Source organism: Microtus oregoni, unplaced genomic scaffold, assembly GCF_018167655.1.
Source record: "Microtus oregoni isolate MIOR12 unplaced genomic scaffold, Mior012 000067F_009, whole genome shotgun sequence".
NCBI lineage: Eukaryota > Metazoa > Chordata > Mammalia > Rodentia > Cricetidae > Microtus > Microtus oregoni.
Window position 1 is genome coordinate 1,232 of NW_024543962.1, and position 9,837 is coordinate 11,068.

Consider the following 9,837-nt stretch of genomic DNA (forward strand, 5'->3'; position numbering starts at 1 on the left):
TTGGCACTGACCAGTCGTTTTCCAGGTGGCTCATCTAGGCTTCATGGAAGCAGTGTCTGGTAGAAACTGGAGCATCCTCCAAGAGTATCCCCTTCACTGCCAAGCCAGGATGGGACTTTGGGGCCCACTCACCTGTCTTTAGGTGCTGCTTCTTCCTTGGCAGTAGGTGGTCCCTCCCCATTCCCCCTTCTCTCCCTCCTCCCCACAAGCTCCTCAGCAGCCCTGAGCCATGCACGCACGTTACCTCTGGTTTGGCTACTGTCCATCGCCCCATCCTGCTGCTTGCCTACAATGGAAGAGGAATGACAGACACGGAGAGACTTGAGAACACCCATGTGGTCATGACATACACAGAAGCACAGGAGAGCAGGAAGAACTTGGGCACATATAGCAGTTTGCAGCTCCATGGGGTAGAGGAGGGAAAGGAAAGGCCTGATTGCTGCAAGCCATTACCTTACCTATGGATGGGCTTTCTTGATGATCTATTCTTTCTAGGAGCAATCTGTCAGTACCTCCCAGAACATGTTAACTGCATATACTCTGGGCTTCCTGGGCCAAGCTCCTACCCAGTGTTTCCCACTGGGCCTTGACCTCCGCTCCACAGTGAGTCTCTAAAGCCAGTCCTGGGCAGTTTCTGGGTCAGGTGAAGTAGCTGTTGACAGTTTCTGGAAGGCCCGCTGCCTTAAGGTATGTACTTCCCTTAGATATCTGATCTTTCAGACCCAACAGGAGGTAACTCCCAAGCCCTGAACCAACCCAACCCCTGTACTCTTCTCTGAGGCCACTACTAGATGTGTGTCCTTTAAAGGGACAGGGTTCTGTCTGTTTTAGGGCCCTGGTGGGCACATCCAAACTGTAGGTCCAGAGCCACTGTGAAAAGGAGGTCTAAGTGGTGTGAAAAGGAGGTCAGCACTAGGGAGAAGGTGCAAATACTAGACTCCAGGTGGCTCTGTCTGAAGCCTTAGGTTGGGTACAGCCCATAGTGCCAGTCACTCTTTCTGAGGGTTGCACAGCCCAGGTGGCAGTTTGATGTGGGAGTGTCATATACCAATCTGTTGATTTCATTGGTTAAGCAATAAAGAAACTGCTTGGCCCTCATAGGTTAAAACATAGGTGGGAGGAGCAAACAGAACAGAATGCTGGGAGGAAGAGGAAGTGAGCTCAGACTTGACAGCTCTGCTCTCTGGGGCACACGCGATGAAGCTCCGACCCAGGATGAACGTAGGCTAGAATCTTCCCGGTAAGTGCATCTAGTGGTGCTATGCAGATGATTAGAAATGGGCTAAATTAATATGTGAGAATTAGCCTAGAAGAGATTAGATAGAAATGGGCCAAGCAGTGTTTAAAAGAATACAGTGTCCGTGTAATTATTTCAGGGTATAAGCTAGCCAGGTGGCCGGGGTGCTGGGGATGCAGCCCCGCTGCTCGTATTACTACAGCAGTTAGAGGAGTTTATCTGGGAGCCACATCTTCACTGGTCCCCATTTAGGGAGGAATCTTCCAGCACAGGATCATTTTCTACCCAGTAGCTCATGTCACTGGGGAATCAAAAGACAGAGTATCGGGTAGCTTCTAGGCAATGGAACCACAATCTGGGGTCCCAAGAATGAGAGAGACATCTTCAACCATAAGCAGATCATATATTGGACCCTCTTTGCCCAGGGCCCCTGTGTGGGTTAGGGGTAGTTTAGAGGTGAAAGAGACTTCTTTTATTTGTGTGTGTGTGTGTGTGTGTGTGTGTGTGTGTGTGTGTGTTCATGCATGTGTGAGTGCATGCGTGGGCCTATGTCTCTTTTATTTGTGTGTGTGTCTGTGACAATGGAGGCCAGGAAAGGACATTTGGGGCCTCTGGAGCTGGAGTTGCAGGGGGTTGTGAACTTCCCAATACTGGTGCTAGGAAGCAAAGTGAACATGACTAGAAGAGGTAGCCTGGAGTAAAGCAGAGCACAGGAGGCGAGGGAGGGACTCAGGAAGAAAAGGGCATATAGGAGTCATGAGAAAAGATAGCAATAGAATGTAAGGGTGGCAGGTTGACAAGGAACAGCTTCAGAGCATGCCCAGTGGGTTGACAGAACCACAAGAGTAAGATGAGGGCACTGGCCAAGATAGATGCTATTCCTCAGAGCCCCTCAGGGTACTTCTCCAGGAAGCTGGCCCACTCCAGTTCCCTAAGTCTCACAGCCAAGCAGTGTTGGTGAAGTGCATGCAGCTTGTCTTGGAGGGTCTGGATGAAGAAGATCAAGTTCAATGAGGTGGGAGTGGCCTAGGCCCAAGCTGTGAAGACTATCTAAGAGATAGAACAGGAGGCTAGGAGCTTGGAAAGGAGCCACCAGGGACACCAGGAAAGTGCAGGTGATAGCAGCTCAAGGGAGAGACCATTGGCTTCAAGGGGAGGGAGTGGATTTCCTAAAGGGATTTATGTGGAAGGCGTGTCCTGTCAACCTAACAGAACCAAGAAGACACTAGGTAAGGTCATCATGCCTGGGGACTCAAACTAACCTATCATTTGTCTTTGTATTCCTGGAGCACACATTAAAGTTGTGGGATAACACTGGGAGGGGCTCAGTGGAGATTGGGGACTTGGTGCAGGTGGCAGAAGACCTGGCCTGTCAACATCAGGGAGGTGCCCATACAGGGAGGCACAGGACCAGGCTGCCAGGGAATAAGGATAATAGAAGCTTCTCAGTGATTGTAGCCCTGACAGTCATTTCTCCAGGCTCCCAGGGACAGGGGACCTCAAGAAGTAGCCTAAGGCCAGGACTATTAACTTGTCCTTCCTCATGCTGGTCTGTCCCTGTATAGACTGTGGCTCCAGGTCCTCTAAGACGGGCGGGCATGCATCTGGAAGTATCTGCTCCATAGTCACCTGGGGCTGTGGAAAAGAACCAAGGGCAGACTGCTCACCAGAGCTAGGGTGTGTGCCTGAGTCACAGAGGAGCAGGGTCTGACAAGGGGAAGCTCTGTAACTCCATGGTTTTGAGTGCCATGGCTGGAAGGGGTGGTATAGTAGCTTTCGGCCAGGGATCTCGGGGTCATAAGGAAGCTGGACTCTCCAAAATCTTCTGTTTCTATCCATTGCTATCCTCAGAGACAGGGCTACCACTTTCTAAAGAGCCTACCTTGCCCACCCCATCCGGCATCCCCTGGCCCTGGCTGTTATTTTGAGACCTATCCCTATCTGCTCAGAAGACTTCCACTTTAGATTTTGTGAGCACCCCCGAATCTTCCCTATGGAAGTTGAGTACTTTGAGGGTGAGCTTGAAGATCCCAGCAGTACCTTTCAAAGTTGAGATAAGAGGTTACATTTCTGTGAGCACACTTTACCCCAGGGACAGATGTACCAAAGCCATCATAGATTAGCCGTCTAAGGAAAGTTGCCCCCTACACAAGGATTATTGACCTGCTGACTCTTAGAAAAAATACCAGAAGGATCTTCAAGAAGAATTAGAAGAAGGTGGTGGCTTCCCACCCATCTCCCTGGAGCCAGGATTGGCCAGCAGGCAGATGAAGAAGCAAGGACATTAACATAAAAGGAAGCTGTCTCATCATCTCTGGACATTGGAATCATGGCTGCCTTACCTTTCTTGTCTTTCTTCTCCTCCTCCTCTCCACCAGCTCCAAGCAATGTAAAGATGATGCCTGTCTGGGAGTTCACGCCAACAGCTGTTACCACCATTCTTCCAGAACCTTCCATGACATGAGTGCCTGGCACAGAAACATAGAGGAACTAAGACAACCTGGTAGGACACGCTCAGCACCCATATGCTGGCTCTTAGGGTTTCCCTGAAGCAGGTACTTCTCTTGCAGAAGTCACTGCAGCTGTTGACCCCTTCATCTAGACTGCAGCCTGTTTATAGGCTTGCTGTAGTGGGAATGAGCCAAAGTACCACAGACTGGCGGGTCTTTGTCAGAAGCACAGTCTGAGCCATTACGGGGCCCACCAGGGGACCTCTGGTTTTTCTGTTCGGTTTCATATTACATTTCCCATTAAGATAAAAGTGTGCTGAATTTGAACCTTCTAGAAAAGGAACAAAACATACATGGGGTCATCTTCAGAGTCTATATGTAGATGGAGCACACTATTGACCCCAGAAAGCCCTCCCCTTGGGATGTCCCATTCATGATATCAAAGGTCCTCTTGAACAGTGGAGTATCATTTCTTTGTCCTGTGGCTGGAGCCACACCACCAGGCCTCCAGTGACCTGCTCTGGCATGGCAGTGGGTAGCATTCTCAGAAGGGCTATTCAGGGAGTTCTTAGTTAAGGCAAGTCCACCAGGATGGCTTGCCTGGGGATGCTAGGGCCAGGTTTTCAAGCAACCTTACCTGGGCTGTCTGAGAAGGTAACCCTTACCTGAGAGCAGCATAGGGTCTTTGTCTGCTGACTTGCGCACATGGTCTGACTCGCCCGTCAGGGAGCTCTCATCGATCTTGAGGTCATTGCCTTGGATTAGCACACCGTCGGCAGGCAGAAGGTCTCCTATAAGCCAGCCCAGGCCAGAACTGAAGGCTATGGATCCATGGGTCCTCCCTACCCTTTCCTCTTCCTGCCTTTCCTAGGGGAGGTCCTATCATCTGGGAGAGGTCTGGGGGTCTCTCTTCTTTCTGCCTCCTCTTTTGTGTGTGTGTGTGTATGGGGGGGATCATCCACATCTAACCATGTTGTCCAGCTCTCAAATAACAGGGACAACACTTGTATCCTATAGTAGTAGAAGAATACCTCTCCAGAGGCTGAGGCCAGCTTGCTTCCTATGGGTACTGTTGTACCTCAAATTTCTTTTCTGCCCCTAATCACACCCCGCATGCTCCAATCCCAGGCCCCTGTAGGGGGAAACACACAGACTACTGGGGAGACAGTCTAAGCTGGGGAGGTTCCTTTGGCTCACCCTTCTCAGAAATGGCATTCAGGCTTTCTTGGCAGGGTAGAAGAAGATGGGTACACTTACCGTATTTGACCTGGGCAATGTCCCCCACCACCAGTGCTGCCACAGGGACCATTTCGGATGACAGTAAACTTCTGCTCTTGCTCAATACGGCTCTGAAGACCTCGGAACTGCTTTTCCTTACTCCAGTCATTAAAGGCCGTGACCAGCACCACACAGATGACAGAGAGTAGGATGGCAGCCCCTTCGATCCAGCCAGCCTCAGCCTCTCCCTCGTCCTCTGCCCCACCAGATACATTCCCACAGGCTGTGACCAAGGATGGAGGAGAACATGAAGGAGATGTAAAGTCATGGAAACCAAGCGCTGGGACCCCCCTTTCTAGCCCAGAGCCTCGCCCCTTACCTTCACTTTCCTCTCCAGGTGGTGCATAGAAGGAGAGGCCCAGGGAGACGATGGCAGCCACCTCCAGGATGATGAGAGTCACATCCTGCAGGGTTTCCCATACCAACTGCAGGAAGGTCTTGGGCTGCTTGGGAGGGATGAAGTTCTGCCCATAGATCTGCCTGCGTTTCTCTAAGTCATTGGTGTTGTCTGCCAGACCTACACAGTGTGCCGGGAAAATGACAGAAGCACAGAAGAAGATGGCACAGGCTAGCCCTTGGTACCATAAGCATCTCTGACTAAGCTGCTGCAGCAGCAGCAAGAGTGCCCCTTGTGGCTCTCTAGCTAAAGCCTGCCTCTCTGGAACTCCAGAGTGGATGCTTAGAGAATGCAGAGTGGTACAGGCCAAGTGCTACAAGCCTTTCTGCAGGCACAGGACTAAGCATAGGGGACCAAGCACAGCCCTCATAGTGAGTACCCAGCCTGAGGAAGAGATGGTAACCCAGGAAAAGGGGCTATGTATATCCTGATGCACTTATAAGACAGCAAGTCTAGGGAAGGAGGTCTTAGGCCTGTAGATGTCTCAATTGCTGAAACACTAGCCTACACTCTGCACCATTCATGTCTGCTGTCATTTCTGTGTCAAAGTTATCTTTGAGGGATGCTTGCAGGGAAGCGCTAACACCCAACAAAGGAAAGGACAGCAAGGACCCAGGAGGATGCTATGTGGCCAAGGGTAGCTGAGATAGGAGCAGAACAGAGCACCCAGGGGCTCCTTGGGTTGAGGGTGAGTAGAGAGGTGAATCAATATCTAAGTGGCTTCAGTGGATTTGTGGGGAGGTTACCAATGAAGGGGATCCAGGTAATATTAGCCCAGTTTCACCCAAGTGCCAAAGAATTGGCCAGGGCCCTCTCTAGAGGGATCGGACAAAGTTATCTGTCTCCTAACACTTAAACTCCATGTCTTCTTGAGAGTGCTGGTCACTAGGCCCCACACATGCTTGAAAGATGGGACTGTGTTTGAGACTCTGGCACCTTGAAAGTGAGGCAGCCTTTGGACCTTGGCCACCCTACCCTATGGCCTACCTTTTCCAAAGACATGCAGGGCTACCCAGCCTGATCTGCAAAGGGGGCAAGGCACAGGGGAACCAGGGACATGGATGTATCCAGGAGCATAGCTGTTGAGGAAGATAGAACAATGTCTTCTGGACATGGATGGAGGCCTACTTTCTAGAAGTTTCCCAGGGAAAGCTCAGAGAGAATGAGTGTGAGAGCAAGTTCTTAGTTCCAGAGATCTACATAAGGTCTTATGAAAGGGAGGCTTGGAAGTCCTTCAAGGTGGAAGTATGGGGCTTGCAGGAAGAAACGAAGGCAGAGGTTTATGGCTTCTCATAACTAGCTGTTGCTATGGGGAACTGATCCTCTAGGTCGTGCAGGGAGCCTGTTCTGCAGTGGGGGAGGAAGGACTCCATTTACCAGCTCCAGAGGCGGCTGGAGTTTGAAAGGACCAGCACCAGGAAAGGACAACAGAGTTCCACAGGGCCAAGATACCATGACACAGAGTTGAGGAGAGGATGACCCAAGGTCTGGTGCCCACAGTGCCCGGGAAATGCCCAGGCACGTGGCTCCCAAATACCCAACACCTTCTTGGAATTGGCGATGGGGATGGCCGAGACTAAGGGGACTGTCACTGACTCATACAGAGAACAGGAGAGGAAAGGAGAGGAAAGGGGAGGAAAGGGAAGCTCCTCTCAGGCCTAACATGAGACACTTCGATCACTGTAGGGTCCAAGGGCAGAGAAGTCCTTAACTCATGGCTCCAGGACCGTGGAGGTAACCTCCATGTAGATCTCAGACAAGTGAGAAATTGTCACAGCCTTACCCTTAGCTGGCAATCTTCTCTGCAGGCTGATCCAGCCCCTCCTTAGGTTCACCCAGGCCTCCAGTGCTACACCCCAAAGGGACCAGCTCTACACTGACACCTAGTGGTGGTAGGTTGAAGTTCCCACCAGAGTCATTGACATAGCTTCTACCACCTGCTGAAGGAGCTGAGTGGTGATCAAAAGAGCCATCTGGTCCATGGAGCATGCACAGCAGGCGGAGTTTAGGAAAGCAATAAGACTCAGCCCCAGATCGCTCATCAATAAGGAAGTGCTGACAATGGGCCTTCTCAGAGGAGCAGGGAGGAGCTTAAATGAAGGACTGACAAGAGCAAAAGTTGCAAGCAGCACAGCCTTGGCACGTCCATAGCATCCAGCCACAGTGTCCTTCCCACCCAGAAGGGCTGCAGCTGTCCCTGCCTTTCTCTCCCTGCCCTCATTGAGCCTGGGCTGGGCTGGCATCTCAGATTTCTACTAGGGCCAAAGACCTCTTTCTGAAGTCCCACAGCTTTCCTAGTAAGGTGTTAGGAAGAAAGGCTGGGCCTCCTCAGCTTTCTCCCTACCCCCACCCCAGCTTTCCCAGTAGGGTATCTGGGAGACCTCAGTCTTTTCCCCAGATTGAGCCTTTTTGCCTTCAACTGCAGGAGCTATGAAAGACTCAACATTACAAGGGATGCACCAGAACTCTAAGCTCTAGACACTTGGGGTCTACACTGCCCTTGGCCTGGAGCCCCCAGAGAGGGGAAGTGATCCATTTTAGCTTCTAGAAAGCCTGAGACCCATGGCACCATGTGACTCTGCTTCCTGATTGTCCTGCTTCACATGTCCAGACTGTTCCCAAAGCCAATGAGGCCCTTAGTCCCTTTCCCACAGAAATTCGCTCCTTCCCCTCCTCTGCCTTGTCCTTGGATTGCTCTTGCTATTGCAGCAATTCCCCTCCCCTCCTCTGCCCAAGACTAGCACTTGCCTTCAGATTGAGCCTTGGCCTTTCTGTAGGGTTGGGGGTCCCAACAGCTGTCACAACTGCCATGGTACCATTGCTTATGGGTGTGGTAGAGAAGGCAGCTCTGGTCCTTCTGGTTTCAAACATGTGCCCACCTAGCAGGCCCAAGACATGGGGAAAGAGGCTGGGCGGTTGGCATGGACACAGATGGGCTGTTTGCCCAGAGCAGAGGCCAGATGCCATCAGAATTGGATTAGGACCACACTGTGTCAGCTCTCAGCTCATCTGCCCCCTTCTTCTTTTGACTGTCGGTGGAGAGCAGATAAGACAGGGGCAGGGTGCAGAGCCCCCTAACTAGCCTACCAGGAGGTTCCTGACCAGCAGGCAGACTCTTTTTCAGGATGGGTTCTAGAATCCTTCTGAATCTCTGCAGAGGTAATAACTGCCAAAGTCCCCTCCACCAACATGCCACATACCTACCTGGCCCGCTTTTCCTCTGTCAAACCCTTTCTGGGCCCCCAGAGGATTGGCATGGGGCTGGAAGTACAGTTAAGTCTGCCCCTTCCATTAAGAAGGCCTGCTGAGGAGCCTGCCTGCTCCAGGCTTGCTGCTTGCTGCGCTGAGGAAATGGGGGGAGTGAGAATCACCTGCTCCTGGCCCCAGACAGCTGGGCCCTAGGAGCTAGGGGGAAGGGCTGGTCCCTGGGCTGCCATGGGGACATAGGGTCTCAGAGGCCTGTCAGGGACTGAGCCACCCACCTGGGCACCTGCTCCTCTACATGCCCACCACATTTATAGGCATCAGACAAGCCTTGGAGCTCTGTGGCAGAATCGGGCAGGTTCCCAGGGGCCTTGACATTTTAAATATTTAACAAGGCCTGACAGGCAGAGGGAAGAGCTGCCAGCCAAAGCCCATCTGCTTCCTTTGATCTGGGAGAGGCCAGAGCCCTTGTAGCTAAATGACCCTCTACCCCAGCCTTCTTAGAGGCCCCCAGTCCTCAGGGGGGTGGGTGGGCAAGGAGGAGGACGGAAAGAGAGCCTTTGGCATGAAGCCCAGCCATCTGTCCTGGCAGAACAGTGCTTCAGGCTGGAGTATGTGTGTGTGGTGGGCAGGCTGAATAGATTATTCATGGATGGAGCAGCTCTGCAACTCTACAGTTAAGGAAGATCCAGATGGCCCCGGGAGGCCACCTTGCCTGGAGTTCTTAACCTGGCCCTTGGGCATGCCTTCTTCCATTTCTAATACTTCCTTGGGCCCATGCACCACTTCCTATGGATACATGATGCTTTCTTCAATCCACCTAGGGCAAGGCTAGAGTAAGAGCATCTGGTGTGTATCTTAGAGGCTCCGAATGGGGGCAAGGGCAGAACAAGGAGGCTTGAGGTGATGAGCATGAGTGTTGCAACCAAAGGACTGATTTAGAAACAAGAATGGGCAAGGCCTGGTAATGGGAGGGACAGAGGAGCCAGGGAGCCGGAAGAACCCAGGTGGTGGCTAGGACTTGCAGGACTGGGTAGGCCAAAATGCCACTACTGAGATGGGTGACTGATAAAATCAATTAGCAGTGTCTGGGAAGCAGGCCTGGCATCAGGTTGGGAAAGCTCCCACAATCCTGCCAGGCCAGTGTCAGATGAACCAAAAAGGGTTCCAACTCTTGAAATCTGGGGCTAGATTTGGCTCTTTGGTGACCCTAGTCTCACAGCAGACCAGGGAGTTGAAAACCTAAGAGGACAGTCACAGAGTACCCGCTC

At 51.9% G+C, this 9,837-nt stretch overlaps 1 long non-coding RNA gene across 1 annotated transcript; it reads right to left on the minus strand.

The window, feature by feature from the left end:
• Positions 1 to 208: 208 nt before the first annotated feature.
• On the minus strand, positions 209 to 4,994 carry LOC121440387. Its single transcript, XR_005973350.1, has 4 exons — positions 4,945 to 4,994; positions 4,353 to 4,478; positions 3,580 to 3,705; positions 209 to 286 (listed from the first exon to the last, which is right to left on the minus strand). It is a non-coding gene; the product is annotated as an uncharacterized LOC121440387 (long non-coding RNA).
• Positions 4,995 to 9,837: the final 4,843 nt, after the last annotated feature.